The 17,183-nt window shown below is 38.3% G+C and overlaps 1 protein-coding gene and 1 long non-coding RNA gene across 2 annotated transcripts in view; one reads left to right on the top strand and one right to left on the bottom strand.

Moving 5' to 3' along the window:
- The window catches only part of PAFAH1B1 (platelet activating factor acetylhydrolase 1b regulatory subunit 1), an 82,504-nt gene that overhangs the window by 55,570 nt on the left and 9,751 nt on the right, over window positions 1–17,183 (bottom strand). The window lies entirely within an intron of this gene.
- LOC131497730 (uncharacterized) lies at window positions 5,927–6,415 on the top strand. Its single transcript, XR_009255111.1, has 2 exons — window positions 5,927–5,992; window positions 6,245–6,415. It is a non-coding gene; the product is annotated as an uncharacterized LOC131497730 (long non-coding RNA).

The raw sequence follows: 17,183 nt of genomic DNA, 5'->3' as shown, positions 1-17,183 counted from the left end.
TTACTTGTTGATGAGTGCTCTAATACTGCTTCTTCACGGATTAAAAAAAAGTTTCCAGAGCACCTGGGTGGCTCAGTCGGTTACGTGTCCAACTTTGACTCAGGTCATGATCTCACAGTTCGTGGGTTTGAGCCCCACATCGGGCTCTGTGCTGACAGCCCAGAGCCTGGAGCCTGTTTCAGATTCTGTGTCTTCCTCTCTCTCTGCCCCTCCCAGGCTTTGCTGGTACTCCCTCTCTCTCTCTCTAATAAATAAGCATTTAAATAAATAAACAAATAAAGGTTTCCTTCTCTTCTTTGACATAAGGCATGTAGCCACTTTGAACAGCTGAAGGTTCCAAAGAAACAAATTCTGATTTACTTGGATTTTATTGTATATAGTTTCCAGTGCTTTTTATCGCAAACCAGCTGTTCTGTATGGTACAACAGTGCATACCTATCAACAGTAAAAGGGAATGTGAAAAAAGACAAACATTTCTTGTTTTAATATGATTTTAGAGATTTGTGGGTCATTTTTTTTCTTGTAAATTTACTTAAATGAAAACAAAAACATCTATTTATATGGTTATTTTACAGACACACAGCCTGATAAGAACACTGACAAAACAAAATGGTTCTCAAATATAAATAAATTATTCCTCCTAAAAATGTTTCCTGTAAGTTGTGTTTTACTTTATCAAATTCATTATTTCCAGATTCTCTGGGATTCCATGATGCCAAATAAATATCTTATAAAAATTAAGAATACTCAATTATACTTCTTGCTCTCTAATATAAGTATCTTTCAACTTGCATTCTATTACATGATTAAATAACATCAAAAGAAAATGAATTCAACAAACGGATGCCACTGACCTCTGCAAGTTTGTATCAATTTAGACAATGATTCTTTAGACTGAAAAACATCTATGGGAAACAGAACAATAAATGTCACACACATATTTTTGTCAAATTGGACTTATTAAAATAGTTGAAGAAGGAAGTAACCAGGAGTGTACATTAGAACCACTTGAAGAATTTCCTAAAGATAATTATGGTAAAGGGCCTTATCCAGAGATTCTGAGGAGGCATCTGAATTTTTTAAATGTCTCCAAGTGATTCTGATGCACATCCTCAGTAGAGAACCATACCCTCAACAGTATAAACCACAGCCAGTCCTAGAGGGTCAAAAGCAAAATTATGAATATTTCATCAAGAAATCATCAGTGTCAGAAAATGGTATCTGGGCTCTAAAGGCAAAAATCAAATTACAAGGTCCAGGTACTCAGATTTAATTGATAATTCCAACTGCCACTCAAATTCAAAAAAATATTTACAAGGGGCGCCTGGGTGGTTCATCTGTTAAGCATCTAACCCTTGATTTCGGCTCAGGTCATGATCTCAGTCTTGAGATGGATTCCTCCATTGGGCTTCACCCTGGGCATGGAACCTGCTTAAGATTCTCTTTCTTCCTCTGCCCCTCCCCTCCACATGCACGCGAGCACACACACATGCACTTTCTTTCTCTCTCAAAAAAAAACAAAAACAAACAACATAATATACATATTTACAAGACTCCTCAGATATACCTTGAAGAGATATTAACAGGAAAAAGACGTCAGTCCAACATTTTGAAATAAGCAAGCATTTTTCATTACAGTTAAGCTTCTGTTGAAGATTTCTAAAAAATTTTTCAAGAAGAAAATACAGCTGACTTATTCATTATATAACTAGTCTTCCTGGTATGTTCTAATAAAGACACATTCTTTTGCATCTATATTAATTTTATTACCTTTTATTTTTAAACAATTTGTTTTAAGTTTATTGATTTATTTTGAGAGAGACAGAGGTGGTATGGGAGGCGGGAGGAGGCACAGAGAGTGGGAGAGAAACCCAAGCAGGCTCCCACACTGTCAGCGCAGAGCCAATGCAGTGCTCAAACTCAAGGACTGTGAGACAGATCATGACCTGAGCCAAAACCAGGAGTTGGACACTTAACCAAGTGAGCCACCCAGGCGCCCCACCTTTTATTTTAATCATATCTTCTCCCCTATTTACCTAGACCAGGGGGTAAGCAAACTTTCTGTAATGAGCCAGAAAGTAAATATTTTAGGTTTTGCTAACCTTAGAGTTTCTGTAGCAAGAAAACAACAATAAACAATATGTAAAAGCCATTTGCGAGGGCACAGATGAAGCTAGAGAGTATTATGCTAAGTGAAATAAGCCAAAGAAAGACAAATACTGTACAATTTCACTCATATGTGGAATTTAAGAAACAAATGAGCAAAGGGGGAAAAAGAGAGAGGCAAACCAAGAAACAGGTTTGTGGTTAAATAGGTGATGGAGATTAAGGAGTGTACTTGTGATAAGCACAGGGTGATGTATTTAAGTGTTGAATCACTATACTGTACACCTGAAACTAGTATTACACTGTATGTTAACTGGAATTTTTAAATAAAAACTTAAAAAAAAAGATGATTGGGGCGCCTGGGTGGCGCAGTCGGTTAAGCGTCCGACTTCAGCCAGGTCACGATCTCGCTGTATGTGAGTTCGAGCCCCGCGTCGGGCTCTGGGCTGATGGCTCGGAGCCTGGAGCCTGTCTCCGATTCTGTGTCTCCCTCTCTCTCTGCCCCTCCCCCGTTCATGCTCTGTCTCTCTCTGTCCCAAAAATAAATAAATAAATAAATAAATAAATAAATAAATAAATAAATAAATTAAAAAAAAGATGATTAAAAAAACCCAATGTGAAAAGAAATAGGTTGTTTCTGTTCCTAAAACTTTACGGACATTGAATTTCATGCAATTTTTTAAAATAAAATTTTACAAAATATTCTTTTGCTTTTTCAACCATTAAAAATTGTAAAAACCATGCTCAGCTCAGCTCATAGGCTGTACAAAAATAAGTAGCAGAGGCAGGATTTGGTTTGCCAGCCATAGTTTGCAAACTCCCTTAGCCAAACAAATTAAGTTAACTGATACAGGCTACTTTTACTAATAGTATCTCTTTCACAGAACTGTCAGACAGATTAAAAGAGCTGATAACATGTAAAGTGCTTACAACACTGACTGGTATACACTAAGTGTTATATGATTTTATGTATCTATACCTTAATTTCTTTCTATATCTCCCCCACTTTAATACTCCTTCAATGGATTTGTCTATCACACTGAAATGTTTTGTCTAAAATCTGATTGTTATAGGTACACCTGGATGGCTCAGTCGGTTGAACATCCAACTCTTGACTTTGGCTCAGTCAGAATCCCAGAGTTGATTGAGCCTCCTGTCGGGCTCTGCACTGAGCACGGAGCCTGCTTGGGATTTCTCTCTCTCTCTCTCTCTCTCTCTCTCTCTCTCTCTCTCTCTGTGCCTCCCCCCCCCCCATACCCCATACCATCTCTGTCTCTCTCAAAATAAATCTCTCTCTTTCTCTCTCTCCACTTCAACCCCCCACTCTCCCTGGCTTGTGCGTGCTCTCTCCAAAACCTAAAAATAAAAAAATAAACAAGATATAAATTAAAAACAAATAAAACTGGATTTATATAAAAAGAAAAATCCTTCATTGCTAAGGTAGAAAAAAGTATCCAATAATGAGTCACTAAGAGCACCCGGGTGGCTCAGTCGATTAAGCTTCCAACTTCAGCTCAGTGAGTTCGAGCCCTGCATTGGGCTCTCTGCTCTCAGCACAGAGCCCACTTTGGATCCTCTGTCCGCCCCCGTCTCTCTGCCCCTTCCCCGCTCACATTCTCTCTCTCTCTGTCAAAAATAAATAACATAAAATAATAATAATAATAATAATAATAATAATGATTCAATAGTTTTTCCTAGAAACTAACATTCTAGCTCTCTTTCCAAAAAATCTAAAGCAAATATCTACCTGCAATTTATCCATAGCAGCAGTCCCATTAACTGCAATCTCAGGCAAAAAACATCCCTTACCTACATACTAAGACCTCAGAGGAGGACATAAAGATTCCTAATTCCCAACACACTAATGCAATTGCATTTAGGAAGGACTTGCCTATGGGGTGCCTGGGTGGCTCAGTCAGTTGAGCATCTGACTCAGTTGTGGCTTAGGTCACGCTCTCATGGTTTGTGAGTTCGAGCCCCATGTCTGGCTCTGTGCTGACAGCACAGAGACTGCTTGGGATGTCTCTCCCTCTCTCTCTCTGACCTTCCCCAGCTTGTTCTCTCTCTCAAAAAATGAATAAAATTTTTTTTTAAAAAAGGACTTCCCTGTAAATGCACCATTACATTATAACCAAGGCATGGTTTACAAATTCAGGTTTAGGGTACTTTTTTTCCTTTAGTTAAGTAATCAGTTTAACTAGCTAGCTAAATAAAGTTAGTGATTCTTACTCTGGCCTGGCCCGGCCCAGACTAATACTAAAATGTGAGTCAAAGAATGTAAGGAAATGCTACCTAGAACACAGGTGAGGTCATTATCTCCAAAAAGGTGTAATGAGGCAGATTCCACATGTCCAAGTCTTCATTATTAAAATGTTTTAGGGGCGCCTGGGTGGCGCAGTCGGTTAAGCGTCCGACTTCAGCCAGGTCACGATCTCACGATCCGTGAGTTCGAGCCCCGCGTCAGGCTCTGGGCTGATGGCTCGGAGCCTGGAGCCTGCTTCCGGTTCTGTGTCTCCCTTTCTCTCTGCCCCTCCCCCGTTCATGCTCTGTCTCTCTCTGTCCCAAAAATAAATAAAAAACGTTAAAAAAAAAAAAAAATTTAAAATGTTTTATTTGGGGTACACACCCTTTACCATGTTTTGCAATTTTCCTCCCCTTCAAGATTCAGCCTGAAAGCAGTATATCACTACCTCTGTGAGGCCCTCCCTGGCTAACCCACCCCCCTTGTCAGAAGTAGGTTTCTTCTTTTTTAAAGTCTCACGGTGCCATCTATGTTATAATCCTAATTACCATTTACTGACATGACATGCTACACCTCTTTCCTAAAATGTTTAATTCCTACAATACCCAGCAAAAAAACTAATATCCTCATTCAACAGATAAAGAAGTCATGTATCCAAGGTTAAACAGCTGGATAGTGGCAGGGCCAGGATTCAAGCCAGGTTTGCTTTGGACTCCACAGCAATGGTTTCAAACAGCAGGAATGTGAACGGAGAGGAGGCCAGGTAGGCAAAATTCTCTTTTTATCTGCTTATATATTGAGTTTCTGCATAAGAGATTTTTGGGGGAAAGTTTCCACTGTTAAGATAAACTTGAAAAATCACTGATGCTACCTTGTGCTGCCTCTCACATTCTTTTTAAGTAATTATATACATGCTGTCTCTAGTACCACACTGACCTCTTTAGGCAAACACTGAACTGATTTCTTTGCTTCTCTAGAACCAGGCATAGGGTCTTAGCACTCAACAAATGTTTGTAAGGAATCAAGCTTTGAAAGCAAAACTTTCCAAATTAATTAACTGTATTTCCACAGTCATAAGCAATTATAAAATAATTTATAATTGCATAGCAATTTATACTTAATGAAATTCTTTCATATATTTTCTTTTTTTTCAAAGTTTATTTATTTTGAGAAACAGAGTACCTGAGCAGGGAAGGGGCTGAGAGAGAAGGTGGGGGAGAGAGAGAATCCCAAGCAGGCTCCGTGTAGTGCACTGTCACAGCACAGAGCCCAATGTGGAGCTCAAACTCACGAAACATGAGATGCATGACCTGAGCCAAAGTCAACACTTAACTGACCGAGCCACACAGGCACCCCCATATATAATATAATATCTTCTTAAAAAGAGAAACCAAGCTGAAGTTTTTAAAATGTTTTCCAAAATGGCATTTATTCAATAGTCAAGGCTTTATTTTAACAGAATATCAATTATTAAACAACTATCAAACAGTATTGGCAAAAGCCATTAACCATGTTTTAACTGCCATACCAAAATACTATTAGGGTTAAACCATATTAAATTGCCAATAATGGCAATTACACAGGTTCAACCTAGTACTTATTAAGGGTATTTAAAGAGCATTAGCAGAGCGCCTGGGTGACTCAGTCGGTTAAGCATCCAACTTTTTTTTTTTTTTTTAATTTTTTTTTTTTTTTCAACATTTTTAATTTTTATTTTTGGGACAGAGAGAGACAGAGCATGAACGGGGGAGGGGCAGAGAGAGAGGGAGACACAGAATCGGAAACAGGCTCCAGGCTCCGAGCCATCAGCCCAGAGCCTGACGCGGGGCTCGAACTCACGGACCGCGAGATCGTGACCTGGCTGAAGTCGGACGCTTAACCGACTGCGCCACCCAGGCGCCCCAAGCATCCAACTTTTGATTTCGGCTCAGGTTGTGATCTCATGGTTTGTGGGCTTGAGCCCCAAGTCCGGGTCTGTGCTGACAGCACGAAGCCTGCTTGGGGTTCTTACTCTCCCTCTCTCTCTGCCCATCCCTTGCTCACACTCTCTCTCTAAATAAATAAACAAACATTAAAAAAAAGAACATTAGCAAAGTTACAGTAGCTAGCATAAATAGCAGAACTTGAGGAATTTATTTACAGTTTTAACCAAAAACTTAAGCAGAGTAACTCCCTCTTCTGTGATTTCATAGTTATGCATACACATAGTTAACAATTCTCACACTCACTGTAATCATCTGCCTTGATGTTTCCTCAACAATACTCCTCCAAAGCCCCAAGCTTGACATATTCCTCATTGTTATCTCTATCAAATATCATGGTAATTGACACACAATTGGTATCTAATAGATGTTTCTAAATGACTTCTACAGGTATCGTAGTAAAACAGATTAAAATCTACTATGTTCAGGGAAGTAAAGGTGCACTGTATCACTTTATTCTCATCCTTCTTTTTTAAAATTCCAAACAATTTAAATTCTGAAATATGGGCAAAAGTCAAAGTCCAGCTCCCTGGGGCTGGTTTCCATATAATTTTTTTCTTTTTAAAGGCTGAACACTGATTAGTATTTATCAGATAAAGTACATCAATTTTAAAATCCTATAGAAAATCAATTGGCTGTCTCAACTTTATACTAAAACTTTAAAAATTAAAGACGTTTTTACATTCTAACATGCATATTTTCTGGTTTCTGCTTACAAATGCTAATCAGGGAACAATTAAGCAAGCACAGCTACAACAGTTTTTAAGTTAAAAATAAGTCACACACACAAAAAATCCATTGCTGTAACACAAGAAAACAGTTTTCTAATACTTCCAGTCATACAAATAATAGAAGACTCACTGTGCTATGTGCCCTTTTTTTTTTTTTAGCATAAGATTTGGTGAATCCTAATGCAGATAGCCCGAAGGAATTATGACAATGCAGAAAACACTGCAATTTTTCAAAAAATGTCTGTTTATTTGAGAGAGAGCACAAGCAGAGGAGGACAGAGAGAGAGGGAGACACAGAATCTGAAGCAGGCTCCAGGCTCTGAGCTGTCAGCACAGAGCCTGATGTGGGGCTCAAACCATGAACTGTGAGATCATGACCTGAGCCGAACTCGAACACTTAATCAACTGAGCCACCCAGGTGCCCCGAAAACACTGCAATTCTTAAAGCAAAGGAACAATGTTCTAAAATTGGTATTTCACGGTGATTGTTTTGGAGATAATACATAAGACATATTAAAGCAAGGGGAAGCTGAAAGTAGAAGATGACAGAGGCCTGGACTGGGATGGAAGCAATGGGAATTTTTTTTTTTTTTTTTAATGTTTGTTTATTTTGAAAGAGAGAGAGAAAGGCAGATAGAGAGGGACAGAGAGCGAATCCCGAGCAGGCTCTGTACTGTCAGCGATGAGCCCAGCTCAGGGCTAGATACCAGGAACCATGAAATCATGACCTAAACCTAAATCAAGAGTTGGACACTTAACCGACTGAGCCACCAATGAGAATGATTGTTTTTAAAAAAGAGCTTTATGGGGCGCCTGGGTGGCGCAGTCGGTTGGGCGTCCGACTTCAGCCAGGTCACGATCTTGCAGTCCGTGAGTTCGAGCCCCGCGTCAGGCTCTGGGCTGATGGCTCAGAGCCTGGAGCCTGTTTCCGATTCTGTGTCTCCCTCTCTCTCTGCCCCTCCCCCTTTCATGCTCTGTCTCTCTCTGTCCCAAAAATAAATAAATGTTGAAAAAATAAAAAAATAAAAATAAATAAATAAATAAAAAAGAGCTTTATGGGGGCGCCTGGGTGGCGCAGTCGGTTAAGCGTCCGACTTCAGCCAGGTCACGATCTCGTGGTCCGTGAGTTCGAGCCCCACGTCAGGCTCTGGGCTGATGGCTCAAAGCCTGGAGCCTGTTTCCGATTCTGTCTCCCTCTCTCTCTGCCCCTCCCCCGTTCATGCTATGTCTCTCTCTGTCCCAAAAATAAATAAAAAACGTTGAAAAAAAAAATTAAAAAAAAAAAAAAGAGCTTTATGGTCAAACTGCAATTAAGCAAAAGTGGAATTTTTTTTTTTTTTTTTTTTGACACGGTCCACTATTTGCTCTTGGTCTTGAAGAGGACCTTCTCTGGTCCTAAAGGCAGATTCCCTGTTTACATCCAAGGACAACTGCCCAGGTGTTATGACAACACACTGGAAAACCTGCAGTGTCTCTCAACTGATTTCCAGTTTACTATTATCCACAGCAATGTTTATCTCTGCTCAAACGGATACATGAGGACTATATTCTTGGGTATCAATTATTCAATTTGTTTACCGAGGATCTACCAAGTACCCAGTATTCAAACCCAACAATACATATCTGTGTCCCATGTAGCTCACCACATAGGAGTTACATGTGACATAAAAGCAATGTTAAGAAATAGTTCCTGCCCATAAGAAACCTATATAAATGGAATATAATTAGAAGCCGTGAGCTATACATATCCTTTAACTCATTCATTAACCATTATGTTAGGCTCAGTGCTATGAGGTTTTAAGATGACAGATGAAAGAAATGCAATCCATCCTTAAATGAATGTACAATCTATTAAAAATAAAGTGGGAAGGAGGGGACAGGAAAGAAGGTGATAAAGAGAATATAACATGAGCTAAAGACTAAGTTAGCTTTATAAACTGAAAGACTAAAAAAATGGAAGTGACTGGAAATTTTTTGAGGCAGGGTTTGGAAGAAGGAAAAATAATGTTAAATAAAATAGGACAATAAAATATCCAAATGCAAAATTATTTTAAGCAGTTGGAAAATACAGTATTGCTGAAAGCTGAGGCTAAAGATGGCAAACTGAGAAATACAAAGGGCACTCATCAGAAAATAGGTTTTGACCCTGAATTCAAAAGATTCAGTAGTGAAGGTAACAAGATACAGAACTGCAGTTCTACTACAGCTGAAGGAAAAAAATCTTTTTAAGGGGCAAAGCCATATAGTATATTTCTTGAGGGTAGAGACCATATCTATTACAAACATAAATAAAAATACCTCCTTACATTTAGCTATGCAAAAACTATCATGAGTCCTGATCCATTAGAATGGTCTTCTGCTGGGGCACTTGGGTGGCTCAGTTGGTTAAGCGTCTGACTTTGGCTCAGGTCATAATCTCGCACTTGGTGGTTCCCATGTTGGGCTCTGTGCCGACAGCTCCAACCCTTGAGCCTACTTCAGATTCTGTGTCTCCCTCACTCTCTCCCCCTCCCCCAATCACACTCTGTTGTCTCTCTCTCAAAAAAATAAAATAGGGGTGCCTGGGTGGCTCAGTCGGTTGAGCATCCAACTTTGGCTCAGGTCATGATCTTGCCGTTTGTGAGTTCGAGCCCCACGTCGGGTCTGTGCTGACAGCTCAGAGCCTGGAGCCTGCTTCGGATTCTGTGTCCCCCCCCCCCCCCCGCCCCTCCCCGACTCACACTCTGTCTCTCTCTCCTTCAAAAATAAAAAAAACATTAAAAAAAAATTTAAAAAATATATATATAAATATAAAATAAAATAAAAGTAAAGTAAAAAATGGTCTGCTGAGTCAATTTCCAGCAGCATAAAATAGGGTTGTGTACTGTCCCCTTTTTTCTTTAAGTCTACTTCTTAATGATTTTACCATTTGGAGATACTCTGGAAGAATACTGCTTTGTGTACCTTCAAACAAAAGAGTTGTGTAGCAGATTTAAAATTTCTAAGAAAAACCTTAAGCTTCAAGCATTCACGCAAATTCTATCTGGGTAAAACTTAGTTTTCACAAAAACATTTAAATCCTACATATATAGGGGTGTCTGGATGGCTCAGTTGGTTAAGCATCCAACTCTTAGTTTCGGCTCACGTCATGATCTCATGGTTCGTGGGATCCAGCCCTATGTCAGACTCCTCACTGACAGCATGAAGCCTGCTTGGTATTCTTTCTCCCTCTCTTTGTGCCCCTCCCCCACTCGTGCGCACACGCTCTCGCTCTCTCTCAAAATAAATAAATAAACTTAAAAAAAGATAAAATAAATCTTACATTATAAATGGTCTGTATTTGATGTATGCAACATCTGCACTTTAGGTACATGCCAATGATTTACAATCTCAATATGTATCAAAACCTGGGTTAAGAGAAATTATATCCATTGGTCAGACACCAAAGGACAATCTACACACTTTTTCAGACTGACTCTCACATGATGGGGTTGGTCTTTCCATATTACTATTAAATGCTAAACATCCATCTACCTTAGAGATGTTGATGAGGGTAATGAAAACAGTACATGATCCTCATTATGAAGACCCTTATGAGAAATTCTAATCTGATAGTGCCAAGTGGTTAGTTATCCTTTTGAATTAACTAGCTTACTTTTACTGTAAGAACATTGTGAAAATAACCTTAACAGGTTTTTTGTTTCTCCTGCTAGCTCACAGAAAGCTAAGACTTGAATTTGTGCTCTGCCTGTAGCAAGAACATTGTAATATACCTTTTTGCCCTAGATTCTGATTACATTTTATCCTTACCCTTTATTTTTGTTTCTTCTTTCTCTTTACTTTTAATAATCTGTGGTATTTTGCAGTTTGTGCATCTTTATCAACTGCCTTAAAGGATTACAAATCAAATACAGAGACTAGGTAAAAGTGCAAATCAGCTAAAAATAAGACAACAGTGATAGAATTGGGTTTTTAATATAAGTTTAATTAAAAATAAAATGACTGAGGGGCACCTGGGTGGCTCACTTGGTTGTGCATCCGACTCTTGATTTTAGCTCAGGTCATGATTCCAGGGTTGTGGGAACAAGCCCCGCATTGGGCTTTGCACTGAGCATGGTGCCTACTTGGGATTCTCTCTCTCCCACTCTGCTACTCCCCCATGCTCACACTCTCTAAAAAAGAAATAATAATAATTTTAAAAAATAATAGAAGACTGAGCAGACAAAACATGTTTGTGATCCAAACCCTGGATCTAGGGTGCCTGGCTGGCTTGGTTGATGGAGCTTGTGACTCAATCTTAGGGTTGTGAGTTCAAGCCCTGTGTTGGGTGTAGAGATTACTTTAAAAAAAAAAAAAATCCTAAAAAAAGAAAACTCTGGACCATCCACTTGTAGCCTCTGGATAAGGTACTTAATAAATATACTTGGTAAAAGGTAGGATCGTTGAGGACATTAAACCAGTTTTCAACCCCTCTGTTTAAAACCTTTCTAGAACAAGGGTATATATAACACAGGTTTAAAAAACAAACAAAACAGGTATATATCTTGCATTTATTTGCACAGAACTTCATGATTTATAAACTGTCTTCATATCTTTTTGATCTTCACCTGCACCGTGCAGCAGTTCTCACAGCTACTTACACAAAAATGCAGAGATCACAAGCACATGTCTACAGAGAACAATGCAGGTGATATAAATGATAGCAAGATTATAATCTTTCCATACAAGCCTCATTTTGTTTGCATATAAATCATATTACAATATATTCACTTTCCAGAGATATATGCTCTATTCTACTTTTCTTGACTACTGCAGTCGTCCCACTATACTTTTTTCCATTTTTAAAAATATTTATTTTGTAAGCACACACGTGCGGGGAACGTGCAGAGAGAGAGACAGAGAGACAGAATCCCAAGAAGGGATTCAACACAGGGCTCAATCTCACAAACCATGAGATCATGACCTGAGCCAAAATCAAGAGTTGATCACTTAACTGACTGAGCCATCCAGGTGCCCCATTTTTTCCCATGTTTTATAGAAACACCAACAGAGAAGTATTTCTTCACCATAAAAAACAGTGCAAGGGCAATAATAAACAGTAATAAGTGGTAGGAACTTGTTTAACTGGCGAGCTTATGCCCATCTAAAGGAGGGCAGTTTGATGCAGCTTAGGCCAAATGTTGTCATGGGAAAATGTGGGCCTCACAGTTGCAAGAGCTTTTAATTTTTCAGGATAATCCAAAAATAGAGACTTTATGCAAAATAGCTGATTTTTAAATGTTAACTTAAAATAATTTTTTTTAACAATGCAGGGCAAAGAGAAATGCATTTACAGATTTCATTCTGCCTAAAGGCAGCCAACCAATGTGCAAATCCCCAGCTCAGTACTGATTTGATATGGTTTTTGAACAGTTGAAGAGACTGAAGAAAGTAGAACAGGATTTAGGAATTTATGCTTAAAAAAAAAAACAAACAATGCCAACAATACAATCTGTTCTATTTATTCAATTAAAAGCATAAAAATTATGGAAGAACAAATATTTATTTAACCTTAGGATAAATTCTGTAACGCAAAACCAAATAAAAAGCTATTTTATCACGTTATCCACAGACACTTTCACATTTACTGAAGCACTATCTGTAATAGCAAAAATTTAGAAACAACCTAAATGCCTATTTCTGTAGTATAAAGAAACTACAGTATAAGCGTATATAATAAATTATACAACAAAATAAGTTAGATCTACATATACTAATAACACATCTAGAAAACATTTTGTTAGGTTAAAAACATCAAGTTGTACAATAACATTTACATTTACATATAACATTCATGTAAATTTTAAGCATCATTATATATGATGTTTATGGATACATATATGTGTAGTAAAAGTATAAAGACAGATCAAAGGATATATACAAACTTTAAGAGAACTTTACCACTGTGAAGAGCAAGGGAGGGGAAAGGGATTAGAAAGAGGTATAAAAGGGACATCAACTGTGACTATCATAATGCATTCTTTTTTCTTTTAAGTTTGTTTTTCAGAGAGAGAGAGAAAAAACGCAAGTGGAGGAGGGGCAGAGAGAGAGGGGGAAAGAACGAGAATCCCAAGCAGGCTCCACGCTGTCAGTGTGGAGCCCGATGCAGGGCTCAAACCCACCAACTGTGAGAAGTACTAAGCAGAACCTGAGCTGAAGTCAGACGTTTAACCAACTGAGCCACCCAGGTGCCCCAATAATGCTTTATTTCTTAAACTACAGCAAATATGACAAAAACATTAACATCTGTCAATTCTGGTAGTAGTTTGTGTGGATTTTTTTTTTTACATTACTACAGGTACTTTTCCTGCATGTTTGATATATTCCATAATTAAACTGGAAATATGTGAAAGAAAAACAAAAAGCACTTTTCTGACTATACGTCCCATGATAGGCCCTCTGATTATGTAAATGATACGAAAGCACTGAAGGAATAAATCCTACACTTTTGAGGTCCCACTGTGCAGTATTTTGGAGTCAAATAGTGGAGGTTCAAATATCAACTTGGCCACTTATAAACTATGTGACCTTGGGCAAATTTTCAAATTTCCTAAGCCTATTTGATCATTTATAAAAGAACCTCTACTACCCACATCGAAGAGTTGTGGCAAAGCGTAATGAGATAATCAGTGTTAAGGACTTGTCTACCATTTCAGCTACCTCAACCGAGCTCAGGAATAGTGAAGATAGAGATAATTTCACCTTGAAGACAATATGATGCAGTACCTTTTGCACTTTTACATACATAAGCAAAGTAAAAGAGACACTGCTTTCCTAGTGTCCAAGACAAGAACAAATCAGTTTTGCCATCACAAGATGGCAGAAAGTAAAGGTGGACTGCCCTATTACTATTATTAACTCATCTTAATCATCTTCATCATCACCATAGTAACAATGAGCAACATTTACTGTCTAGTGAGTACTAGGCACCGTTCTAGGCTTTTTAAATGCATTAGCTCATTTGATACATCAGATAAACTTTGACGTAAGCTAGAACAAGAGAAAAAGTAACACATGCCATAAGATGATGAACTCAAAGGAAAACAAAATTTCTTTCAGGTGAAAAAAATTAGGGAAAGTTGCCTGGAAAAGGAGAATCTGGTATATGCACACTTTCAAAAGATTGACAGGCAGAGGATACAGAGAGGAAAAGAGAAAAGGAGTGGTAAAGAGTGAAAACACCTAAAGCAACGGAAGTATCTTCATAAGGCTGAATCACCGGATACATGGCAGGCAATAAGAAAAAGGATGAGACGATGAGCCAGAACACAAGAAGAGTCCTTTAGCACCTACTTGGGATTAACCTGATATCTATTAAATACCATGTGTCCACCAATGTGTGCTTTGCATTTTCATGTTTTTGATCACTAAAGACAGTAAAAAGCTGGGTTTGGGCCAAGTATTTCAGAACTATGGTTCAGGAAAATTAATCTGGCTGTTTTAACATCCCACATAATTCCTCCTCTTATTCTCTATGGCTAGCAACACCCAGTTTCTCAATTTTACCCAGACACCCAAGCTACAAATCTGAGATATCTTCTGATACTTCCCTCTCCCCATCACACTACTCATTCACAATTCTTCCTCCTAAACCTTTCTACCATCAGTAACCTTCACTGTCATGATCTTATTTCAAGCACTAATCATTCTTTCCTGAGAAAGCCTCCCAAGTGACCTTCAAACTCCAATCTATATCCCTCACTCCACCCACATAAACTATCTAAAATACACATCTGATCATAATGCTCATCTTTGCTTGGAACTGTTTGTTGACTTCCAAATTGCCTACAATGTATGTATATAGAATACAATTTTACACAGTCTATCAATCTGACTCACGTACCTTTCCAGCCTCATATCTATACATACCCTACAAATCCCCTCTGCCAAACTACTTTCCAGAATACACAATCGTTTTTCATGCTTTTGTACCTGTGTATGTTGCTGTTCCCTCTACCTAAAATGTTCCATGTCCACTCCAATTATTCATTCAAGAGTCAGTTTAAATATCATTTTTCTCAACAGCGGGGAGATTTGATGGGCCTGCAACATCCTAAGGGACAGATACTCTATAATCCAGGACCCAGATTTAAAATACTACATAAAGGAGTAAAAAAAAAAAAAAAAAAAAAACTACATAAGGATACTAAATTTCCTATAATTTAATTATTTCACTAATAATCTAGAGAAAATTCAAATCCAAAAGTTCTAATTTCAATCAAGCTCCCCACCCCCTTTATATAAAACTGGCCAAAAAAAAAAAAAAAGCCATTCTTAAAATCTGACAAATCCTTACATTTGAAACTAATACAGTAGGTTAACTATACTGGAATTAAAATTAATAATAATAAAAAATAAAATACCCCCCTCCCCAAACCTAACAAATCTAGAAATAGGGAGGCAAGCTAAGATTTACCCAAGAAATGAATGTGATTAAATATTCTGGCTATCAAAGTTTATTTATCAAAAAAAGCTTATTTATCACGTGAATAAACAATGAAAAAATTGGATGTAACAGAACTAACAAATTTTAATGGTATTTTTAATGTTTATTTATTTATTTTTAGGAGAGAGAGAGAGAGAGAGAGCGCGCGCGCAGGAGAGGGGCAGAGGGAAAGAATCCCAAGCAGGCTCTGCACTGTCAGCCTAGGGCCTGATGCAGGGCTCAAATTTATAAATCATGAGATCATGACCTGAGCTGAAATCAAGAGCTGGACATTTTAAACTGACTGAACCATCCAGGGACCTCAAATTTTAATCTTTTTTTTAAAGTGAATGTATTTGAGAGAGAAAGCGTGAGTGGGGGAGGGGCAGAGAGAGAGGGAATCCCAAACAGGCTCTGCACTGTGAGCACGAAGCCCAGCGCAGAGCTTGAACTCTCGAATCGTGAGATTATGACCTGAGCTGAAGTCAGATGCTTAACCAACTGAGCCATCCAAGCGTCCCCCAAATTGTAATGTTTTCAAAGATTGAACAGTACTTCAAATTTTTAAAGTATTACACCATGGTGCTATTATCTTTATAATCACAAATCTCAACATAAAGAGAACACAGAAAATATATAATAATATTATTATTCAAGATTTCCGGCTCTTTGGACTTGACCTAAGTAAAGTAAGTTTTCTGCCTAACAGTATATCCTTTAAGAAAAATTTATCTCTATTGACTAAGAAGAAAACAAAAGCCTATTAATTTAGAGAAATTAAAAAGTATGACCATTCTCATTTTTTTTTAAAGTTTGTTTTGAGAGAGAGTGAGCAGGGGAGGGGCAGGGAGAGAGGGAGACAGAATTTGAAGTAAGCTTCACACTGCCAGTGCGGAGCCCGATGCGGGACTCGAACCCACAAACGGTGAGATTATGACCTGAGCTGAAATCAAGAGTTGGATGCTTAAATGACTGAGCCACTAAGGCACCCCATTAGTTCTCATTTTTATGGAAGCTTACAACATACTCCCAAAGCTTCAAATACCACTAGTACAGAGAATAGCTAAGATCCAAGGTACTTTAAAAAGTATCCCTTGGGGCGCCTGGGTGGCTCGCTCGGTTAAGCGGCCGACTTCGGCTCAGGTCATGATCTCGCGGTCAGTGAGTTCAAGCCCCGCGTCGGGCTCTGTGCTGACAGCTCAGAGCCTGGAGCCTGTTTCAGATTCTGTGTCTCCCTCTCTCTGACCCTCCCCCGTTCATGCTCTGTCTCTGTCTCAAAAATAAATAAACGTTAAAAAAATTTTTTTTTTTAAAAAGCTATAAAAAAAAAGTATCCCTTTAGAAATGTTAGAAATAATACTTTATATGGCAGTCAACCTTAACTCTTTTATTTCTTCCTCTGTAGCCAATTACCTTGATCTGTCAAATTTATCGCCTCAATATTTGTTGAATTATCCTGTCTATCCTTACCACTACTACCATAGTTCACACCATCACCTCTCACTTGGACTAATTTCAACAGGTCTACCTAAATCCAGTCTTGGCCTGTTAACATCTATCTTCCTTCTATAGAGCTCCCAAAGCCATCTATTTAAAGTACAATCTGACCATATCACTTCTCTACTTAAAAACAAACCTTCATAGGCTCCCTATTTTTTACATAGCACTCACTATATGCT

Source organism: Neofelis nebulosa, chromosome 16 (assembly GCF_028018385.1).
Source record: "Neofelis nebulosa isolate mNeoNeb1 chromosome 16, mNeoNeb1.pri, whole genome shotgun sequence".
NCBI lineage: Eukaryota > Metazoa > Chordata > Mammalia > Carnivora > Felidae > Neofelis > Neofelis nebulosa.
This window is presented reverse-complemented; position numbering and strand designations above follow the sequence as displayed.